Raw genomic sequence first — 24,480 nt, forward strand, 5'->3', positions numbered from 1 at the left:
CTTCATGGGAAATAGATGGGGAAACAGTGGAAGCAGTGTCAGACTTTATTTCTTTGAACTCCAAAATCACTTCAGATGGTAACTGCAGCCATGAAACTAAAGGACGCTTACCCCTTGGAAGGAAAGTTATGACCAACCTAGATAGCATATTCAAAAGCAGAGACATTACTTTGACAATGAAGGCCTGTCTAGTTAAGGCTATGGTTTTTCCTGTGGTCATGTATGGATGTGATAGTTGGACTATGAAGAAAGCTGAGTGCCAAAGAATTGATGCTTTTGAACTGTGGTGTTGGAGAAGGCTCTTGAGAGTCCCTTAGAATGCAAGGAGATCCAACCAGTCCATTCTAAAGGAGATCAGCCCTGGGTGATCTTTGGAAGGAATGATACTAAAGCTGAAACTCCAGTACTTTGGCCACCTCATGCGAAGAGTTGACTCATTGGAAAAGACTCTGATGCTGGGAGGGATTGGGGGCAGGAGGAAAAGGGGATGACAGAGGATGAGATGGCTGGATGGCATCACTGACTCAATGGACATGAGTTTGAGTGAACTCGGGGAGTTGGTGATGGACAAGGAGGCCTGGCGTGCTGCGATTCATGGGGTCGCAAAAAGTCAGACACGACTGAGCAACTGAACTGAACTGAACTGACTGAGAGTCACTCAGTAGTGTACGACTCTTTGCAACCTCATGGACTGTAGCCTGCCAGGCTCCTTTGTCCATGAAATTTTCCAGGCAAGAATACTGGATTGGGTTGCCATTTCCTTCTCCAGGCATTCCAAGGCATTCCTTCCCCAACATTGCAAGGTTCTCCTACATTGCAGGTGGATTCTTTACCAGCTAAGTCACCAGGGACGCCACCTTCATGTATGATGGGACTCAAAGTAATAATAGGGGACATAAACCAAAGCTATTAAAGAGCAATTTTGTGGAGTAAAACATGAAAGATCCCTAAAGTGAAGCTGGCCTCAGATATTCCAATTCCACAGACATTTTTGTGACCACTATCCTTTCGACGTATGGGTCTGTTACAGCAGCAATTACAAGATAGAGAGTAAATGGGTATATCTTGATGAAACAATAATTTTCCCTATATAATTACATTTTTTAAAGTATTTTAAAATTTTACTTTGTCTTAGTCTTTCCCAGTTATGTCATGGACACTCTTGACTGGCTTGTCTCCCCATTACTAATGGGGGAGATCCAAGCTATTTTCTTGGACAATGCTAATGTTTGTCAACTCAGGCCTATGGGATTCAATCCCTTCCACCAATACCATGACCTAAAGGGGCTTGGAGAGCTGTGTCCTGGATTCGACTCTGTTATCTATTGCTGAGTAACAAATTACTGCAGATTTATTGGCTGCAGAGAACATATGCGTGTCTCACAGTTTCTGTTGTTAGAATCCAGACGTGCCTTAGATGGGCCTGTGCCTTTCAGGTCTTTCAGAAAGATAAAATCAAGGGCTGGCAAGGCTACGCTCTCATTTGAAGGGCAGACTGAAGAACAGTTGCCAAACTCACCTTCTTGTAAATGAAATTACACTTCCTCAAGAACCATTGGAATGGGATCCTGTTTCTCATAGACTCTTGGCAGGGGGATGCCCTCAGTTTCTTGCCACTTGGGCCTTGCCATTTGGGCCTCCCCAGGTCGGTGCCTCAATTCATCAATGACTGCAGGCAAGTGAGCTTGCTAGCATGAGGAAAGGCATTGTATTATGTGTACAATTCTTTGACAGAAATGGCGTGCCATCACTTTACTAAGAGCACAGAGGATTAAAGCAGCATCTGGACACTAGGGAGCAGGGCTATCTGGGAGACATCCTGCTGCTGCTAAGTCGTTCTAGTCGTGTCCGACTCTGTGTGACCCCGTAGACGGCAGCCCACCAGGCTCCCCTGTCCCTGGGATTCTCCAGGCGAGAACCCTGGAGTGGGTTGCCATTTCCTTCTCTAATGCATGAAAGTGAAAAGTGAAAGTGAAGTCATTCAGTCATGTCCGTCTCTTAGAGACCCCGTGGACTGCAGCCCAGCAGGCCCCTCCGTCCATGGGATTTTCCAGGCAAGGGTACTGGAGTGGGGCGCCAGGGGATCTTCCCAACTCAGGGACTGAACCAGGGATTGAACCAGCTGAGCTGCCAGGGAAATCTACTACTGTCATCATTAATAGCATTTTAATGTCCAAGGCCCAGAACTACTTTTAAGCTTTTGTACAACTTTTTTTTAAATTTAATTAATTTATTTACTTTACAATATTGTGTTGGTTTTGCCATACACTGACTTGAATCCACCGTAAGTGTTTTTGTACGTCTTCATCTTCCTATCATGGTTTGGAGCAGGACAAATATAAAGTAGAATGGAAATTTACTTGAAAAAAAAAAATCAAAGGAAGAAAGTAAAAACAGGAAATACAACGGTTTATGGAAAGGGATGTGATTAGAAAAGGGAAAAAATGAAGAAGCTGGACGTAATGGCCGTGAACAGCGCCTTGTCTGAGACTCTCCATCCACTTTGCCTGCCCATTGCTTTCCCTCACATTCTTTGGGACCCTGCTGTTCACCAGACATTACCATCTCTCAATATTTGTGTGTCTCTCCCATGATATATGACTGCCATAGATTCTGAGCTTCTTAAGGATAAACCAGGCTCAGGGCAAATGTGACTATCGAATAATTGAACTCTGAATCTCTTATTAACATCAGTGTGTGTGAGAGGGCTGCTCAGTCATGTCCGACTCTTTGTGACCCCGTGGACTGTAACTCTCCAGGCTCTTCTGTCTGTGGGATTCTCCAGGCAAGAATGCTGAAGTGGTTTGCCATTTCCTTCTCCAGGGACTCTTCCTGACCCAGGAGTCGAAACCGGATAATAGCAGGATCAATAATAGCAACTGAAACAAAGTATCAATAACAGCGTCAAAGGCCGAAAAACAGTGTTGAAGCAGGAAATGGAATAAAATGTGGAGAACTCTCTTCTGGTGATAGCTGGACTTATACATGAGACTCAAGATTTTTTGTGTTTTGTTTTCCAGTGTATTTAGTAAATCTGGTGGAAGAATTTTGGAATTTTTCTTCCCCTCTTTCTCAGGATGTGCAGTGCCAGATTCCTTAAGCTTCTGCGTCCAGAATGCCAAGAGCATTATGGTCAGTTAGCCACTTGGTTTCCACTGGCAGTATTAGAAATTAGAAAGACTTAGTCCCTTATTTTCACTACACTTGTGTATAGTATTTTTTTTAGGTAACCAAGCATACGGACCCTTTGCCCTTAAACTTCTGCTCTCCTTCCCCTTTCACTTCAAGCTATTTTTGACACACTAACACTTAAACATGCGTTGCCCCTAACAGAGACTCCCACTGCCTTCTGCTTTATCCCCTTTACAATCGTTGTTTATTTTATTTTCCCTGCCTGGCCCAGCACCACAGCCGTGGCCAGATTGTGCTGTGAATGAGGCGTGCGTTTGCAGAAACAGGAAAGAGAGTTGTGACCGCCTGCTGGATGGACTTCTTACCTGCGGCTCTTCTGATTCTGGGTGCAGGGATGATGTAGCTCTCAAAAAGACCTAAGATTAAGCCTGCTCAGAGGGAAACGGAGCTGGGTATCACGAGAGCACAGGAGAGAACTGATGCATTACCAACGGTACTTACCTAACCTCGGCAGTGTATTCAGAAACCCCAGTTTCCCCAAATTTATTGTATCTGGCAAGTCTCCCGCTGCGTCGATCACAGTAGAGGAGAAAGCCAAGTGAAGTTTCTGACCCTAGAGACAGCGTTTTCTTCGTGGGCTTTTCTATAACATATTTGTTGACAGCCTCCTGTTGAGTAATTTCCATTTGCTCCAAAGATTTCTCTTCTCCCTGATCAAATCCAAGGCTACTATTTAGGGAAAGAAAAAGAATTGAAAAAGAAAATAGAATTCCTTCACGGTCCCAGCCCATTTGTGGTAGGAGAGAAAACAGGCTGGCCAAGGAGAGAAGGGCAGTATGAGGGGGGAGGTAGACTTGGAGTGGGCGGCAGACGCCGTGCTGGCGAGCAAGCCCAGGGTGACACCAGCCCCTCCTCCTCCCCTTTCTCCTCGCCACCCTCTCCTCCACTGTCTTGCTCTCTCTTCAGAGCTTGAAAGACCTTCTTTCAGCTTTTCAGGTATTTATCTATTTCAGCCATTTTAATTGTATGAGATAGATGCAATTTGTAGCCCTGTTTTTCAGATTAAAACAAATATATTATCAACTTTAAACACCTTGTTCAGCATACTCCCAAAGTTATGGAGGTGACTCTTTAACCAGCATTCCCAGTACATGCCTGCTCAGTCGTTCAGTCCTGTCTGACTCTTTGAGATGCTATGGACTGGAGCTCACCTTTGTCCATGAGATGCTCCAGGCAAGAATACTGGAGTGAGCTGCCATTTCCTTATCCAGAGTTTTCCCAGAAGTTATTTATAAATACACCCTTAAGAGCTGCCTAACTGGATGCTCTTTGATGCTATCTACCAAATATTGATATTTTCATTGTTATTGTTGTTCAGTCACTAAGAAGTGTCTGACTCTTTGCAAACCCCACGGACTGCAGCACGCCAGTCCTCCCTGATCCTCACTATCTTCAAGAGTTTGCCCAAGTTCATATCCATTGAATCAGTGATGCTATCAAACCATCTCATCCTCTGCCACCCTCTTCTCCTTTTGCCTTCAATGTTTCTTAGCTTCAGGGTCTAACCAGTGCATCAGCTGTTTGCATCAGGTGGTGAAAGTATTGGAGCTTCAGCTTCAGCATCAGTCCTTCCAATGAATATTCGGGGATGATTTCCTTTAGGATTGACTGCATTTGGATATATGTATCTTGGTTTCACACTGGGTCGGGAGGATCCCCTGGAGAAGCAAATGGCTACCCACTCCAGTATTCTTGTCTGGAAAATTCCATGGACCCAGGAGCCTGGAGGGCTAGAGTCCATGTGGTCACAGTGTGTCGGACACAAATCAGTGACTGAGCCCCACCATCTTGGATTCAAAGGGAATGTTTGGGCAAATACAAACTTAGGAGCCAATCAAGAAGCAGTGAAAGTAACAGTGAAGTCGCTCGGTCGTGTCCAACTCTTTGTGACCCCATGGACTGTAGCCTACCAAGCTCCTCTGTCTGTGGGATTTTCCAGGCAATAGTACTGGAGCGGGTTCCCATTTCCTTCTCCTTCAACCCAGGGCTTGAACCCAGTTCTCCCGCATTGTAGATGGATGCTTTACCGTCTGAGCCACCAGGCAAACAGAATAAGGAGCTTAAATCTAGAGGCAACGTTGACCTGTCGCCAGAGATTGCTTTGGCTCCCTCCCCTGGTGGCTCAGGGGGTAAAAATCTGCCTGCATTGCACAAGGCCTGGGTTCGATGCCTGGGTCAGGAAGATCCCCTGGAGAAGGGAGTGGCAACCCTCTTCAGTGTTCCTGTCTGGAGAATCCTATGGACTGAGGAGTCTGGCTGGCCACAGTCCCTAGGGTCACAAAGCGTCAGAAGACTGAGCGACTATCACTTTCACTTTTCTATTTGTTAACCATTAGTGTCATCTTGGATATAGTACTCAGCACTCCAAAAATTCAGTGTGAGAGGCAGCATATAAAAGTATTAAGAACATAAATTTCCAACTCTGCCACTGCATGAAGATGAAATAACTATTACATTGCTAAGGACGATTTTTCCTCACTCACAAAATGGGAAAAGTAATTACAGTTATTTCAGAAAATTATTTTGAATTTTATAAGATTTAATATTTAGTAAATGTATGCTCTGTATTAAGTTCCATGCAAGTTTTAATATTTTTCACTTCTTAAAATTAAAATTGGTAACAGTACTTGAATACTCTATACTCAAGAAACAAATGAAATAATGCCCATATCTTGGAGTTCAGTTCAGTTCAGTAGCTCAGTCCTGTCCGACTTTGCAACCTGGAGTAGGAAATGGCAATGAACATATAAATACTAAGTAAATAAATATTAACTTGTTTTCAATAAAACATCTTAAATTCTGATGACTGTGTCATGCATAAATAGATACATTCTTAATTTGTTATCTTCTTTTACATAGACAAGCATTGTTGTAGTTCTGTGTAAATAAATATAAATTATTCTCCCTCAAAATTTATTCTTTTGATAACTTCTGAAAGGCATATACAGTGGCTCAAAAACAAAGCTGAGGTTTTAAATATCCTTTACCTTGCCATGGACTTCAATATATGTTGATTCTTTCAGTTGAATCACTTCAGGTATTTAAAGAAATGTTTCTAGTTGATGCATAATTCATTGAAAATATTCAATATGTGATGACATTGAATTTAAAAGATTTTAGATCTTTAAGTTTTCCTTTTATGATATTTCCCATTTTGTCTAATATTTCAGTTAGTAAATATTCTATCTTTTTCCATAATAAGTAATCTCCATTGCCAGTTTACAGATTTGTTTAGATTAAATGTGATCTTTTACAGTACTATATTTGGTAGTTTAAAAACTCTTTTTCCAAATTAGAATAATAGTTAACTTCTATAAACTTTTGAAAACCTTCTCTTCAGTGTCATTATCAATGTGTTTCCAGTGGGTGCATTTTTATTTTTTTAATTGGGAAGTGTTTGCACAGCAAGGATTATTGATCCTGTTACTGAAGTTGTTATCCGCGGTGGCTCTTACTGGCCTCACTGCCACAGAACAACATGTCTTTCTGATTGATGAGGGAAACTAGCTGAGTTGTCTAGAGACACTTATGAGTTTTCATTATTCAGTACTCATCTAAATGCACACTCTCTAAGTAAAAACCCCAGGAAATTTGATTGTTTTTCCAAACAGATAACATTGTAACCAGGCTTCCCTGGTGGCTCAGATGCGAAAGACTCTTCCTGCAATGCAGGAGACCCAGGTTCCATCCCTGGGTCAGGAAGATCCCCTGGAGAAGGAAATGGCAACCTACTCTTGTATTCTTGCCTGGAGAATTCCACGGACAGAGGAGCTTGGCAAGCAACAGTTCACAGGGTCGCAAAGAGTCAGACATGACTAAGTGACTAACACACACGTATACACACACACACACACACACACACCATTGTAATCAAAGACTGAAAAAATTCCTAGGTGTTTTTCAAAGAAACATCTTGAAGTAAACACTACAAGGGTGGATTTAGCCCACGCTCGGTGGATTTAGCCCACAGAGAGCATAGTTTCTGTGCAACTTGAAAAGTGTGAGCACTCCTGCTCTTCCCTGGTCATGAGCGCTAGTGCAGAACTTGCCACCAGAAGGATATGGGAAGCCAGAGAGGGACTGAGAACGCTGGAGATCTAGAGAGGTGGAAACTGGATTGCTGCTTTTTTCTAAATGTAGGTCTTTCTTGCAAGAGTTAAGGGGTGCATTTGATTCTGCAAAACTACCAAATATTTCCGAGTAACAGAGCAGCTTTTGGGTAAGACTTAAGCTCTTCCAACGTGTCTGGCATGGTGGTCATTGTACTGCATGGAGGGAATGAAGACAGAGGAATTACATTTGTGTGTTCCGGGCTCCATATCTAGAATTTCTTCCCCAAGTTAACTTTCGAAAATATAAATAATAAATGGACTATGAAAGATAATGATAGAACACTAGAACAAATAGAAAGACAAGAGGTTCAGAATGATGACCCAGTGCTGGGTAGACACTTAGGAGTTCTCTTGAGGCCAACACTTGAGGAGATATAAAGTGTGATGAAAAAGAATATAAGCACAAGAGAAAGAAACTATATTTCATTTTAACTCTTTCATTAAGCTAGCTGTGCTACACATTTAAAGTTTTGCTCTGTGGTGACCTACCTAAAAATCGAGATAATTTTCCAGTGCTATTCCAACTGTGTTCCTTGGACTTTTGAGATTAAAGGGTATGATTCTGGGAAGATCAGAGTGTATACCCCACCTCCCTCTGGAAATAGAGGTCACATTTTTTTTGTTGTTGTTCTGATAATATATTTTATTAAGCTAGAGTTTATCAAAGAACTTTATTTCTCATAATGCAATGCCCTTCACAGTGAAAACATTACCTCTTTAGCATAGTGTCTAGAATATACTAAATGTCCAAGGAATCACTACATCACTATCTATAATAAATAGATACAAATATAATTTAGGATGCAGAGACAAACATAGACGAGGACATAATACAGTGCTTTTCCTCGTTCCATATACCTTAACTTAGAAGGCAATGTGAATTCAGTACAGATTCTCCAAGGTACTAAAGGAAGGAAAGATTTATTAACTGGTAATTATAATATTAATAATGATACTGAGTAAAAGTTAGCTCCTCTAATGCTTTTTCAAACATTCTAAACACTAAGCTAGCTGTTTTACAACACTATCACATTTGTTCCTCAAAATAACCTAAAGTCGTTTCTTTCATAGCTTATTTTCTATCTGAGGAAACAGGCTAAGGGAAGTAAAATTGGTTCCTAAAGCTTACAAAACTAGAAAGTGGTGATGCCCGCACATGGGCCAGACCATGTACCAGTGTTTCCAGACTTACGAGTTTCCGCCATATTCAGCTTAGCCAACCTGCTGGCCTGGTTTAAACTGGGAGTCTTAGTTAATTAGGGATAATTTAGTGCTCACGTATACATATATACATTTTCTAATGTAGTATTACCATACCTCATCAATTATTATCTCTAACTAAAATAAAGAAATAGAAAAGATAGCCGAAGACTAGTCTAATGAAACACAGCACTTTTCTCAGTGATTTTTTCCTGACAAACTTACAGATTTGTGTCTTCTTCTGAGTGAAGTTGATCACTGAATTTTGAAAGGAGTCTTCAGGTTTCATTTTGTAGCTGTTCTCCTGAAGATGATAAGACTGAGCCTGAGAGAAGAAAATTAAATTATGCAAGTTTGCCCATTTAATGAAAACCTAACTGAAAGGACCTCATAATCAAGCTTATTACTTTCTCATTTTAAAGTCAATTTTCCTTTCTATGTATGAAATATCTTTGAAAGTCTTTCTATATATAACTCCTTGTATGAGGAGTGTGTGAAGGAAGAGATGTGAACTTTAACGTACATGGTCTGTGCTTTTGTTTGTATTACCTCATGTTAGCTTAACAGTTATCTTGTGAAATATTTATGTTATCCACATTCTGAGGACTGGAAAAACTGGGGTACAGAAATGTGCCATAATTTAACTAAAATCATATGCATCTAGAAAACCTGCAAAAGTGGAATATGAAGTAAAGTTTGACTGACCCAGGAGCCTGAGGCATTTTTGCAATAGAATCTTTAAGATAGTTAGTAATTTTCAGTTATTAAGACTTACTTACCACTCTTGATACAGGTCTTCCCAAGTGGTGCTATTGGTAAATAACCCACCTGCCAATGCAGGAAACGTAAGAGAGGTGGGTTTAGTCCCTGGGTGAGGAAGATGCCCTGGAGAAGGGCATGGCAACACATTCCAGCATTCTTGCCTGGAGAATCCCATGGGGAGAGGAGCCTGGTGGGCTACAGCCTACGGGGTCACACAGAGTCGGACATGACTGAAACGACTTAACATTCACCACTATTAATACTGCGTATAAAATAGATAACTAATGAGAACCTGCCGTATAGCCGAGGAAACTCTACTTGGTGTTCTGCGGTGACATAAATGGGAAGGAAATCCAAAAAGAATGTATGCACGTATACGTATCGCTGACTCTCTTTGCTGTACAGTAGAAACTAACACAACATCGAAAGCAACTATACTCCAATGCAAAATAATTTTAAAAGACTCAGTTACAAAGACTGGCTAATTTAATTTTCGGACCACATTTGTTTTCTATCTATTTTCTAGTGACTTATCTGTATATTTTTTTTCCTATTGATTTATCTATTTTATGATTTAAAATTATATAAACAGAAAACTGTTTGCATTGCCATTTTATCTCTGTGACATTTGTATATATGTATGTATTTTCTTGTGGAATGCATTTTTTGTGCTTTCTCCCTTTCTTTGTTAAATGATCTCTTCAAAAATGTAAATGTCAGTCCTTCAAAGAGCTGCTTGTGATTACTTATTCAATTTTGTATTTGCATTTTAATTTCATTTTACTATTTTTGATATGATGTATGAGGATGATCATTTTAAGGGTTTTTATATTTCTATTATTATTACTTATTTTATCTGTGTTAATAGTATATTTACTAACTTGCAAAATATGAGGAATTTTTCTAGTTTCTAATTTAATTAAGTGATAGAAAAACTTTTCTGCTTCCCTGGAGTCTCAGGGACAGATTTTATTTTCCCGGGCTCCAAAATCACTGTGGATCATGACTGCAGCCATGAAATTAAAAGACATTTGATTTTTGGAAGAAAAGTTATGACAAACCTAGGCAGTATATTAAAAAACACTACAAAGGTCAATATAGTCAAAGCTATGGTTTTTCCAGTAGTCATGTACAGCTGTGAAAGTTGGACCATAAAGAAGGCTGAGCACTGAAGAATTGATGTTTTTGAGCTGTGGTGCTGAAGAAGACTCTTGGGAGTCCCTTGGACTGCAAGGAGATCCAACCAGTCCATCCTAAAGGAAATCAGTCCTGGGTGTTCATTGGAAGGACTGTCACTGAAGTTGAAGCTCCAATACTTCAGTTACCTGATGAGAAGAGTTGACTCATCGGAAAAGACCCTGATTCTGGGAAAGATTGAAGGCAGGAGAAGAAGGGGGCAACAGAGGATGAGATGGTCAGATGGCATCACCAACTCAATGGGAAATGATTTTCAGCAAACTCTGGGAGATAGTGAAGGAGAGAGAAGTCTGGCTTGCTGCAGTTCACGGGATTGCAAAAGAGTTGGACATGATTTATAGACTGAATAACTGCTGACTCAGAAAGTGAAGAATCTGCCTGCAATGCAGGAGACCAGGGTTCAATCCCTGGGTTGGGAAAATCTCCTGGAGAAGGGAATGGCTATACACTCCAGTGTTTTTGCCTGAAGAATCCCATGGACAGAGAAGGATGGCAGGTCCATCCATGGGGGTCCAGAAAGGTTGTTGTTGAATCACGACACCGGGATTCTTGGCCCCTGGAGGAGAAGAATTCAATCCGGGGCCAGAGGCGAGGCTTGATCGCTCAGAGCTTTTGTGTAATAAAGTTTTATTAAAGTATAAAGGAGATAGAGAAAGCTTCTGACATAGGCATCAGAAGTGGGTAGAAAGAGTATCCTCTTGTTAGTGTTAGCAATGAAGTTATATACTCTCCAGTAAACCCAAAGAATGTCTGGAGGTTGTAAAGAACTCACCAGACTTACTCCTGTAATTTACATTTTAAGATAACAGAATTAGCCTAGAAGGTTTAATCCAGAGACTGTCCTCAGGCAGGATACACTGTTGTTATATAATCCTTGTAAAGAGCAGGTCTACTCCCATAATTTACAGAATTAGCCAGAAGGTTTAACCCAGAGACTGTCCTCAGGCAGGATACACTGTTGTTATGTAATCCTGAGGAATGTAGAGAAGGAAAGAGTTTGTCCTGTCTTCCTCCCTGAGAATTCCAGACCCCTCTCTCCTTGGGGACCCCTCGACTTCTTATCAACCTGCCTAGGAAATGACTCTCTCAGTCCCAAAGAGTTGGACACAGCTGGGAGACTAACACTTTAGAAAAAAGTTTATGGCCATTTTCTGTGATCAGTTTACACAGATCTTCATGTTAGTAAAATAATATCTGTTACGTTGCTGCTTATGATAATTTTTTCATGTTGCATTTATTATTGTCCCTAAAGCGTTTTGTGCTGTGTTCTTAGTCACTCAGTCCTGTCTCACTCTGCGAGCTCATGGACTGTAGCCCACCAGGCTCCTCTGTCCATGGGGATTCTCCAGGCAAGAATACTGGAGTGGGTTGCCCTGCCCCCCTCCAGGGGATCTTCCAACCCAGGGACTGAGCCCCGGTCTCCTGCATTGCAGGCCGATTCTTTACTGACTGAGCCCCCAGGAAGCCCTGAGATAGTTGTTGATTGATAAAATCAATTCTCAACCAAACTAATACGAACTTCTCTATTAACACCAAGAATTCTACTTCATGATTTCACTACGAAAGTGTTTTGCTTCATTTTATATTTGGCCAGATTGATATTGTTCACATTATTAATGGAATATGAGCATCTATGACATAAGAAATGGTTTAAAATTATATGATTAGTTTTAAAGCAGCTTGAATTCTATCCCTTATGGCTCAGACTGTAAAGCATCTTGCCTACAATGTGTGAGACCTGAGTTTCTTATAATTCAATATCTGCTGAAATTGCACCTTCTCGGATCATTTTTCTCACTATCCAGTCTAATATTATTATGTACAATATGTAGATATACATGAACATTAAATTAACATAATTTTTGGTAAAATTTTATTGACTGAATAATATTAAATGATATTTATGAAGCTTTCTGTATCAATTTTCTTCTAGTAATACTTGAAAAATTGAAGAAGAGAATGTGTTTATATCTTTAATGATGCAATTTTGATTGTCACAAGCTAATACTTGATTCATCATCACGTTTTCTTTTGTAGTTTCATCCTTTCTTTCTATTTTGCACCCTGTATCTTTGCCCCATCTCCCTAATTCTTTCTCCTCGTCCCCCTTTGCCCCATTTCTGTGAAGACAGTGATTTTTTCTGAGTCTGGCTGGTTAAACTCTTTGTCCTTTCTAATGCCTAGCAATCAGTAGACTTTGCAAAGGAGGGAATTAAAATGGCAAACTCAGAAACTCAGGGTCGAATACTCATGCTCATCTTTATGAGTAGGCACTAGAGATGGAACTGACGCAGTCACATTTTTTTTGAGAGCTCCCGTGTGGAGCTTTCATTGTGTATTATGACGGTGAGTCATCATGGGATCAACCTACACTTTGCATTCACTTTGGTAAGTTTCCTTATTGTTGTCCAGAAATGTGCATCAGCGTAGATTGTAAGCCACTGCACACTTCATTTTCCATTCAGGAAATGTGTGCCTCCATGAAATATTAATACCCTTGCCTTTCAGCTTTTAAAATATGACCTATTTTATCAATTGTTTCCTCCTGATTGCTGTTAAGAACAAAAGAGTCTGTTTATTAAAAATAAAAAGCTGCATGCAAGTAGAGTCTCTGGTTTTTAGTAACGTGCCGACATTGAATTTGACATTGTTTTGACTGGTGGAGAAGAGGTAAAGTCGGAGCATGAAACACAATAAATTACAAAACAAAAACTGTGTGGCTGAAGCAGAAGCCAAGTTAAGGGCGTCTCCACATACTGTTATACATTTGCTGATTCTTGAATACTAGGGGAGGTTGTGTCTAGATAGACCTGAATTGACACAAAATCTGCCTGTATATGAGTAACCTTCCACGACACTAAGTAGTTCAAGTTATCCATTTACTAATTATAGAGAAATTCTCATTAGTGTGCATTTCCATTTACATATTCACTCATTCATTAAACAGCTATTGACTGCTTATAACACAACAATTTCTAGCCTCTAGAAATAGAGCTATAAACCATGTAAGACTTCTATCCTCATGGAGGAGGAAAGACATACTAAAAATGAAAATAAGAATATCATTTCAGACTGCAAAAATGGCTTTGCAAGATGAGTATATATGCTGAGTGCTGTTAGAGATATTTTAAAGATGGTAAGGGAAAACTTTTGGAAAGAGGTGACTTTTGAGATCAGATATAAATAACGAAAGAACTGTGCAAACTGGAGAACAGCACCTGCGGTGAAGGGAATCAAAGGTACGAAGGCAGTGGCATTCCTGAAATAGGAGGAAGACACGCGGTTGGAGCGCCTTGATTGCTGTTTAGTCACTGAGTCTCGTCTGACTCTGCGATCCCATACTGAAGCCTGTCAGGCACCTCTTTCCATGGGGTTTCCCAGGAAAGAACAATGGAGTGGGTTTTATTTCCTTCTTCAGGAACCTTGATTGAAAAGGGGGAAATAAGAAGAAATTAGGTTGGAAAGAGGAGCAGGCACCAGGTTATATTGAGTCGTGTAGGGTATTTATAAAAAAAAAGATTGAATGATTATAAGTTTTAGAACAAGTTATTGAAATATTTTAATCAAAATAGTGAATGACCTTCCCCGGTTCAATTCCTGGGTCGGGAAGATCCTCTGGAGAATGGATAGGCTACCCACTACAGGGGGCTTCCCTGATGGCTCAGAGGGCAAAGAATCTGCCTGTGATGTAAGAGACCTGGATTCAGTCTCCTTGTTGAGGAGATCCCCTGGGGGAGGCAATGGCAACCCACTCCAGTATTCTTGCCTGGAGAATCCCCGTGGGCAGAAGAGCCTGGCATGCTGCAGTCCACGGGGTTGCAAAGAGTCAGACAGGACTGAGAAACTAACACAGCCCAACACAGTGAATGAGCTCTTGCTTTTTTTAAATTTTATGATCATGTTGTCCTCTGTATGGATATCTGGTTGTAACGTGATAACTTTTGAAGTGGAAAAATCAGTTAGGAGGATATTTTTGGTTGTACTAATGAAAGATAGTGTTAATTTTGTACTGTGGGGAAAGTGTAGATAGTGAGAAGTGTTCAGGTTTGGGTGAAAATTTGTGGATTAAAGTCAACCAGAATTATTGGTGGGAGGCATGAGTATATATAAAGAAAGAAATTAATCAAAAGTGAATGTTTTTGTTTTAAACAGTTAGATGAATGGTAGTGTCATTGCAGAATAAGAAGATTGTTATAGATTTAAATTTCATAGCTTAAAATCAATAAAGATAAATTTGATATGTACCTTATTATGAGTATTATACATTTGCTATAATTGTTAACATCTTGATAACTCTTGAAACTTTTATTTTGGGACCCAGGGATAGATTTTACTGGATACCAAATATGTTTATTTATGAAGGGAGTTTGAAAATATATTGCAGCCCAAACTTTTATATCTTGTCTGTTATATATGTACATTGAATTTAAGTATTCAGTAACTTTTAAAGGAATACTGGAGTGGGTGGCCATTCCTTTCTCCAGGGGATCTTCCTGACCCAGGGATCAAACCCAGGTCTTCTACTTTACAGGCAGATTCTTTACTGTCTCAGCGACTGGGGAAGACCCAAAAGCATACTAGCCCCTTATATTGAAAATTAATGATGGATATCCGATTTCTTTGGAAGGAATGATGCTAAAGCTGAAACTCCAGTACTTTGGCCACCTCATGTGAAGAGTTGACTCATTGGAAAAGACTTTGATGCTGGGAGGGATTGGGGGCAGGAGGAGAAGGGGACAACAGAGGATGAGATAGTTGGATGGCATCACTGACTCGATGGACGTGAGTCTGAGTGAACTCGGGGAGTTGGTGATGGACAGGGAGGCCCGGCGTGCTGCGATTCATGGGGTCGCAAAGAGTGGGACACGACTGAGCGACTGAACTGAACTGAACTGACAGTTAAGTTGAAGGGTTACTGGCTAAATAATGGATGATATTTTTGTGATTTGGGTGACATTTTATTTTATAGTGAAAAAAGAAGTTAACATAAATAACACTGAAAAATTCAATAATGAGCATTCACTGAAGAGATATGAAGAAAACAGGTAAGATTGGTTTTTGAAACTTTTTTTTTTTTAAAATCAGGAGAGAAAAGGGGAAATATTTTATGCAGTAATCTGCATGAACTATATCCAATAGGACTAATTCACATATGAAAACACTTGTCCAAAATGGTCTGGGTCATTTAAAACATGACTGAATGCATAGCATGTCCTAACCTTTAACGTTTGCAGGCACATTTCTCTGAAGGATCCAAGTGCCTGCATGTCTTCAGATATTGTTGGAATTCACCTGAGTAATTTCTATTATGCTTGTGCAACTGTGTTGCCTGATTTTCCTTTCCTTTGAATTGTGAACACAATTTACTTTTCTGGCATGAAGCAATATTTTATTTCTTCACTGGTATTAATAAGAGCAAACTTTTATAAAAAGCATATTTTGATTAAAGATTTAGCACTTTGTAGCCCATTTTTATTTTGAAATTCTATGTTGTTAATCTACAGTCTTCCTTAAGGTATTTTTTATTACCTCTGCAAACAGGTATTTAAATTACTTTTTAAAAGCTATGAAGGCATATGGTTATTTTAATAAATTAATTTTTTGAAGTATGTGAATCTTTGCAGTGGATAATAAAACACTATTTTGCTAACTATTTCATTACTTTGTTTATTATCTCATTAAAATAATGAGTCAGAATAAATGCACTTGTACAAATCTAGATTCATATAGTTATTTATATGAAATATTAATATCTCTATGTTGATATAATGTCAATTATATCAGCAATGAGAATAAACCCTGAGGTAAAAAGCTCAAAATCTTTGGAGTCAAACAGATTTGCAATTGGTATAGAGCAAAATAGTATTTGTAGACATTAGTTTTTAATATAAATTCAGATGAAGCCAGAGATATTGTCTCACATGTCCATGTCTTGCATAATATCCTTCAGGTCCATCTTGGTCTACCTGAGATAAAGCTTATTCTTAAACTGGAGAAACAGAAAAGGTAACCCAGACAATTTTGGTGAGGTTAGGCTATAACACTCCCATTTCTTGGAAATGCAATGAGGAGATCTAGAGATAATTTATAAAAATAAAGTGTTCAATGACTAGCTAAATAATTAACCTCAAGCAAGAAAAATGCTGCACATCTTTGCTAGGTTTGATTAAAAATAACGGATGAAGATCTGTTTTTATTCAAATAGTTGCTGCAGAGGATGTTTGGATGAAAACTTTTATAAATAGTAGAGTAAATAAGGAAACCATCTGAGTTTTATGAACTGTGTGTTAGAAGTTTGATTTACCATAAATTACCTTTCCCTCAAAGAATTATTATGCGTGTATTATATGTTGAATACTATACTACTTTTAGGGATACAAAAGAGACCTAGATGGGGGTGTGTCTGGCTTCTTGGACTTTACATGCAAGTGCCAAAGAAAAAGGGAGCACGTAAGCAACTAAAAAAAGAAAGTATGAAGTTTTCCAACCAAAAGCAGAAGAGATTAATATTGGCTGATTGGCTAATTGAGCAAGAGGTTAGAGCAGTACGCTTTAAGGAAAAGACACTTAACCTAAGCACTTCAGAAAAAAAAAAAAAAAAGAATCAGCCATAAATATATAACATAAGTTCAAGAGAAACTTTTTGCAGGAAAATGAAAGAATTTGGGAAAATTTTTAAAATGTTAAAGTTACACTTGATCATAATTATTGTGGGACCACTTGTGGTCAGTTTGACAAGGTGAAGAATCCCTAAACCATTAGAAATTTGTTCAGTTCATTTCAGTTCAGTTCAGTCACTCAGTCATGTCCGACTCTGTGACCCCATGGACTGCAGCACACCAGGCCTCCCTGTCCATCACCAACTCCCAGAGTTTACTTAAAGTCATGTCCATTGAGACGGTGATGTCATCCAACCATGTCATCCTCTGTCGTCCCCTTCTCCTCCTGCCCTCAATCTTGCCCAGCATCAGGATCTTTTCCAATGAGTCAGTTCTTTGCATCAGGTGGCCAAAATATTGGAGTTTCAGCTTCAACATCAGTCCTTCCAAAGAATATTCAGGACTGATTTCCTTTAGGATTTACTGGTTTGATCTCCTTGCTGTCCAAGGGACTCTCAAGAGTATTCTCCAACACCACAATTTAAAAGCATCAATTCTTCGGTGCTCAGCTTCTTTATAGTCTAACTCTCACATCCATACATGACTACTGGAAAAACCATAGCTTTTATGAGACAGACCTTTGTTGGCAAAGTAATGTCTCTGTTTTTGAATATGCTGTCTAGGTTGATCATAACTTTCCTTCCAAGGAGCAAGTGTCTTTTAATTTCATGGCTGCAGTCACCATCTGCAGTGATTTGGGAGCCCAAGAAAATACAGTCTGTCACTGTTTCCATCGTTTCCCCATTGATTTGCAATGAAGTGATGGGACCAGATAACATGATCTTCATGTTTTCTGAATGTTGAGCTTTATGCCAACTTTTTGTTTGGGAAATTAAATAAGTAGTCTTGTTTAGGCTTCAGAGGCAAAGCAGAGCAGACCTTTGATCTTGCTTCTAACCTACTTAGAGACTGCCCAGTCTGGGAGGGACTGTGAGTGACTGTCTGCTTGGAGGGCAAAACCTGCAGCAACTTGGATAAGATGGAGGAGGAGTCTTGAGATTGTTGAGCCCCTGGAGGGGGCCTGGGCAACCAGGTCCCAGCCTTAGCAACATCCCAAGTTTTACAAGACAAAACCAACAGTGTAAACAGTAAACCAGGCTTGCAATTCGGTCACAAATTGATGACGATCTCAGGTTGCCTGCTCCCTGGGATTATGAGCAGGAACCCTGAACTGCACTGTTTAAAATCTCACTCATGGAGGAGACACACTGCTGGGGACCCTTTCCCAGCTGAGACTCCAGAGGCTGTGACTCCGGACTTCCCAGCACTGACTGAGTCTGGATGCTGGTCAAAACCCAGTTTGGTGATATATCCACTGCTCTTTCTATTACTCTTTAAAAAAAAATGTTAGTATACTGAAACTAAGCTAGATCATTCTCTAATAAATATTGGTAGTATTTATTTGTATAGAACGAGTGCTTTATTTTGTTAACAAATCCTTTGAAGCTGAGACGAAAGTGAAAGCTTTACGCAAAACATTAATTGGCACTGTGAGCAGGATTTGTGAGGCAAAATATCACTCCTTAAGAAGAAAGAGATTAAGGTAGATGACGTTTTCATTCCCAGATGGGAATATTCACCTTATTGCCTTATTGTTAGCTAGTGAATGGGATGCATTCACTGGGTTATTTGAGAAGGAACCTTCAATTAAAGTGGGCCAAACCTTTACAAGTTATAGAATGTGTGCGGCTTGGGCAGATTGAAGAAGGATAATGTGATGTGCTGGGGGAGAAGCTGGGTCCTCTCTGCCGACCATTAGGTACATGAAACCAACTTAAAATTGTCTGAAGAAAAGTTACAATTGGAAAAAAGAATTATGCGATTTGTGAGTATGATTGTCCATGTTACAACGCCAAAATTGCACTTTAGTGAGTCAAGGTTTCCCATTTCACGTTTCACGGCTCCCCTGAGCCGGCCTGTGTCTCTAACAGCGTCCCCCACTCCTGTTCCTTCCTTTTCCCTTTGTCCTGCTGGGGCCTTACGCCGCTCCCCACTGCGTCTGTCTCCCCATGGGACAGCTTACCTCCGTCTGTCTCTATCTCTCAGGGAGCAGAGGGGACGCGCAAACTTCCTCCACACCTTCCCCCACTCTAGCGAAGTTTTTTCCTGCCCCTGTTATCAGAGTCAACTTGAGCACTATTTGGTCTACGTTTTAGCTAGAAAACTATGACTACAGAAAGAAAAGGTGACGTTTTGACCCTGGCTGGCCATGATATTCTTTAGACTCCGGAGAAAACTGGTTAAAATGCATTTTTTTTCCTTTGAAAGTGCAAAACTGGTTCTTTTTGCATATACAATTAAAAACAGCTAGATTTTTACAAAGGCCTGCCTAGAAAAAAGCTTGAAGTTAAGGTGTTTTGTTTTTTGGTTTTTTGCCTGGGCTTTCCAGGTGGTCCTAGTGGTAGAGAATCTGACTGTCATGCAGGAGACCTGGGTTCAATTCCTGGGTTAGGAAGATCCCCTGTAGGAGGGCATAGCAGCACGCTCCAGTATTCTTGCTTAGATCCCATGTGCAGAGGAGCCTGGTGGGCTGCAGTACAGTTCAGTTCAGTCGTTCAATCTTATCTGACTCTTTGCAAGCCCATGGACTGCAGCACGCCAGTCTTCCCTGTCCATCACCAACTCCTGGATTTTACTCAAATTCATTTCCCTTGAGTCGGTGATGCCATCCAACCATCTCATCCTCTGATGTCCCCTTCTCCTCCTGCCTTCTGTCTTTCCTAGCATCAGGGATTTTTCCAAGGAGTCAGTTCTTTGCATTAGGTGGACAAAGTATTGGAGTCTCAGCTTCAGCATCAGTTCTTGCAATGAATATTCAGGACTGATCTCCTTTAGGATGGACTGGTTGGATATCCTTGCAGTCCGAGGGACTCTCAAGTGCCTTCTCCAACACCACAGTCCATTGGGTCACAAAGAGTTGGGACAACTGAAGTGATTTAACACAGCACACAACCTTTGTCAAGTTCTTGAAATACACAGCCCGATTTGCCTGAGACCTCAGCCTTGGGCAAATTAGAATTTCATTCTGATAAATAGGAGGCTATAGCATCAGAGCCTGTTCAATGCTTTCCTGGTACCAAGAGGAAAGGCCAGTATAGGCTTTACCTGATACAATTTCAGTTGAGATTGAAGACAGGATTACCAGAGAGAACAAGTCAGCTTTGTACCTCAGTTCAGTTCAGTTCAGTTGCTCAGTCGTCCGAGTCTTTGTGACCCCATGAATTGCAGCACGCCAGGCCTCCCTGTCCATCACCAACTCTTGGAGTTCACTAACTCATGTGCATCGAGTCGGTAATGCCATCTAGCCATCTCATTCTCTGTTGTCCCCTTCTCCTCCTGCCCTCAATCCCTCCCTGCATCAGGGTCTTTCCAATGAGTCAAGTCTTCCCATCAGGTGGCCAAAGTATTGGAGTTTCAGCTCAACATCAGTCCTTCCAATGAACAGCCAGGGCTGATCTCCTTTAGGATGGACTGGTTGGACCTCCTTGCAGTCCAAGGGACTCTCAAAGGTTTTCTTCAACACCACAATTCAAAAGCATTAATTCTTCTATGCTCAGCTTTCTTCACAGTCCAACTCTCACATCCATACATGACCACTGGAAAAACCATAGCCTTGATTAGACAGACCCTTGTTGGCAAAGTAATGTCTCTGCTTTTGAATATGCTATCTAGGTTGGTCACAACTTTCTTTCCAAGAAGTAAGCATCTTTTAATTTCATGGCTGCAGTCACCATCTGCAGTGATTTTGGAGCCCCCAAAAATAAAGTCTGACACTGAGTAAACTCTGGGAATTGGTGATGGCCAGGGAGGCCTGGTGTGCCGGGGTCCATAGGGTCCCAAAGAGTCCGAGACGACTGAGCACCTGAAATGAACTGAACTAAACTGAACTGAGGTTATATGTAGTAATAACAAAATCTCAATATCTCAAGAGCTTAAAATAAAGAAAAAAATATTTTTCATTTACATCCCAAGCAGGTGAATGTGAAGCAGCAGCCCTCCTTGAATGTTCCCCTGTAAGTCTAAAAACCGTGTTGGAACCCTGCACTCTTTCCCTACTGTAGCTGTGGGTTGTGGAGTTCATCATTGTGAAGTTTCAGGAAAGAGAAAGAGAGGCCTGGAGTACAGCAAGTCTGGTTTCCAAGCCCGTATTTGGAAGCGACTTATGTTTCACATTTCATTGGCCAAAAATAAGTCATAAAACACCCAGCTTCATTTCGGGAGAGACAGAATGGTGTGCGGAAGGCGCCTCTGCTTCTGGGATAGTATTTCAGTGCCATGTTCACAAAGTCTCTTCCTACCTAAAGATTAAAGAGCCACTATTGCTACTACTTCTAATGATGATGATAATAATACTAATTTCCACTATTATTAAATCTAAGATTTTCTTTATCCAAACCAAATGACTTCACAGTGTCCATTATTAAATCAAATGAAAAACAGCTTTTGAATCTGCAAATTTTCTACATTTTTTATTAGTCATTTTTATACATTCTGTCTTAAGAAGTGTTAAAATATAAATCAAGTTGCTATGGTCCATTTATAGGTATAAAAATACTTTGTGGCACTGAAGTTACAGCTATTCCCAGCCAATAATATGACGCCGGTTTGATTAAGTAGACATTCCTCATTTGTTGAATTTCAAGGAGAATTAGAGTTTATTATGTGCTGTTCCACTTGTGCTCATAAAGATAAATAATGCACAATTCTTGCCATATCCAAATGTAGTAGATTGAGTGTTGGCATCCCAGAAAATTAGGTTCATGTTTAACTCCCAGAATTTATACACGCAACCATATTCGGGAAAAAGAGACTTGACATATGTGATCAAGTTAAAGGTCTCCAGATGAGACTTTTCTGGATCATCCAGAACGCAATGTCAAATGACTCTCTGAGGAAGAAAGAAGGAAATTAGACACACACAGAAGAGAAAGTGATCAAGGAGGTGGAAGGAAGGAAGGAAGGGGAAGGAGAAACTGGAGTTATGCAGTCATAAACCAAGGAGCGTGTGTATTCATCAAGAGCCGGAAAAGGCAGTCTCAGCTAAAGATTCTCTCCTTGGCTCTGTAGGGAGAAGCAAGCCCTGCTGATACCTTGATTTTGTCCTTTGGACTCCAGATCTGTTAGAGAATAATTTTCAGTTGTTTTAAGCTACCACGTCTGTGTTAAATTGTTGCTGCAGTCCTAGGAAACTAATAAAGTAACGATTCCTGTTCTCACAAAGCTCAGTGTGGTGAAGACAGACACATACACAGAAATCTGTGAAACACTGCCCTTGAACCAGAGATGGGCTCAATCTCTAATTCTTCTATTCTTCTAATTAACTGCTTTCTTAAAAATTTGACTATGCTTTAATTTTCTTATCTATATAATGAAAAATGTAGTTCTTGACTATTGCATATTCCGATTAGTGAGCCAATTGACTTTCATATCACATGTTCATCCTCTCAGGAGAGAGGGTAGTATTGTCCATTATTTAACAACCTTGCGAATCAGGCACACGTGAGGAATAACAGCATACATAATTTTACTTTACTGTATGTTTACATTGCTTCTTTCAAATTGTGTTACATCAACAAGAGGGGCAATGTGGAAATAATTCTTTCATATTAGGAACTCTTTGTGTTTCAATACCCTCACCACCACCGTTTCTGGGCTCTCAGTGGGTGTAACTCCTTCCTGATAAGTAATTTGAATTCTGTCTTTCCTCTATAACCCCTGTGGGAATCCTTGTGATTTATCATTTTTGTCTTTTCTTTCCTATCTTTTGTCTTTTTCCTATCATGTCTTCTTTGTTCTGCTAAGCCGGGTGGAGACATTTCCTTAAAATCCCATTATTCTTAGTTCTTGTTATCACATTCTAATGTTCTAGAAGGCTTCCGTATTTCCCTCAGTGTGCAAGAATGCTCAGTCCCTTAGTCGTGTCCAGCTCTTTGTGATCCCATGGACCGTTGCTCACCGGGCTCTTCTGTCTATGGAATTTTCCAGGCAAGAATACCGGAGTAGGTAACCATTTCCTACCCAGGGATCAAACCTGTGTCTCCTATATCAGCAGATGACTTTTTACCACTGTATCACTTGGGAAGCCCAAAGAAATATTTATTAGTTTTAAATATGCAATATAAAAATTTGAACAATGTTTTTTTTTTAAAGTGATATAAATTTCTTTGGATATGAATAAGTATGTTCTCAGTTCCGTTCAGTTCAGTCGCTAAGTCGTGTCCGACTTTTTGCGACCCCATGAATCACAACACGCCAGTATATTCTCAACCTTCAGTAAATCCTTGCAATGGATGATCTCTTGGACTTTTGATCCTGACTTGATTCTTTTTCCAAATATGACCAGTAATAACTCAATTCCAAAAGTGATGAAACTTATCAGAGTTTGAAAAACTATATAAATGTTCAAGGAACTTGATTTTTCCAAGGAGCTTGACTTTACGGCAGAAAACTGATGGATAAATACACCACAGGAAACTCAATTTCAAGATGTAGAAGTATTGCTGAGCTTATTGATTTGAGCTGTATCTTCACCCTGGGATGCCACTTTCTTAAACTTTCTATCAATATCTTGTTTCTCTGTATATAGAAGAAACAAAAAATATTAAAAAACATTTTCTAAGATTTATAATATAATATTAGCAAATTATATAGCAAGTTACTATCTAATGAAAACCTTAAGAAGATCAAAAGATAATAAGTATCATTTAGAGACTGACTAAAATAGTAGAGATTATCTAAGTAAAAAGAAGTAAGGCTGATTCAATTGGGATAAAACAAGGACGTGAAGACTAGAAAGAACTTACCACGTTAGTAGAGTACTTACATAATACATTACTTAACCTCTCTGCATGCGAACTTGTCTGACAAATTACATGAGCGAGACTGGCCCTTCTTTGATTTTGAATCACTGCACATTGCATATTTAACAACTCTGTGAAGGTGCTTAATCACAACACTTCAGGATATTCTTGACTTCTTGAAATTCTACTTTGCAACTTGGGAGTAGAGTGAATAGAACTTTCCTTAAAACCTTCAATGTGGGATTAATGCAGAACAGAATATTGTACTCTATGACAGAGCAGAAAGGAGTGGATTCTCCTTCCTAGTAAGCAGCCAGGGCAATGGATCTCTGAACATTAGTGTTAATAAGTAAGTGACGAAGAATAAGGATCTTCTAAATGTTGTCTTGCCTGGTGGTTTTTTAAAGGTGGCATGAAGGCAGCTCAAGGGAGCAAGACAAAGATGCAGAAGGAAGTAGCAGTGCCACCCGAGTCCCAGTTAATCTGTTCCCCGGGCCTCATAATCTCAGAATTTGGTGTCACTGTGCCCTTGTGCTTGGTTTACTTAGCTGTACTTTT

Source organism: Capricornis sumatraensis, chromosome 11 (assembly GCF_032405125.1).
Source record: "Capricornis sumatraensis isolate serow.1 chromosome 11, serow.2, whole genome shotgun sequence".
NCBI lineage: Eukaryota > Metazoa > Chordata > Mammalia > Artiodactyla > Bovidae > Capricornis > Capricornis sumatraensis.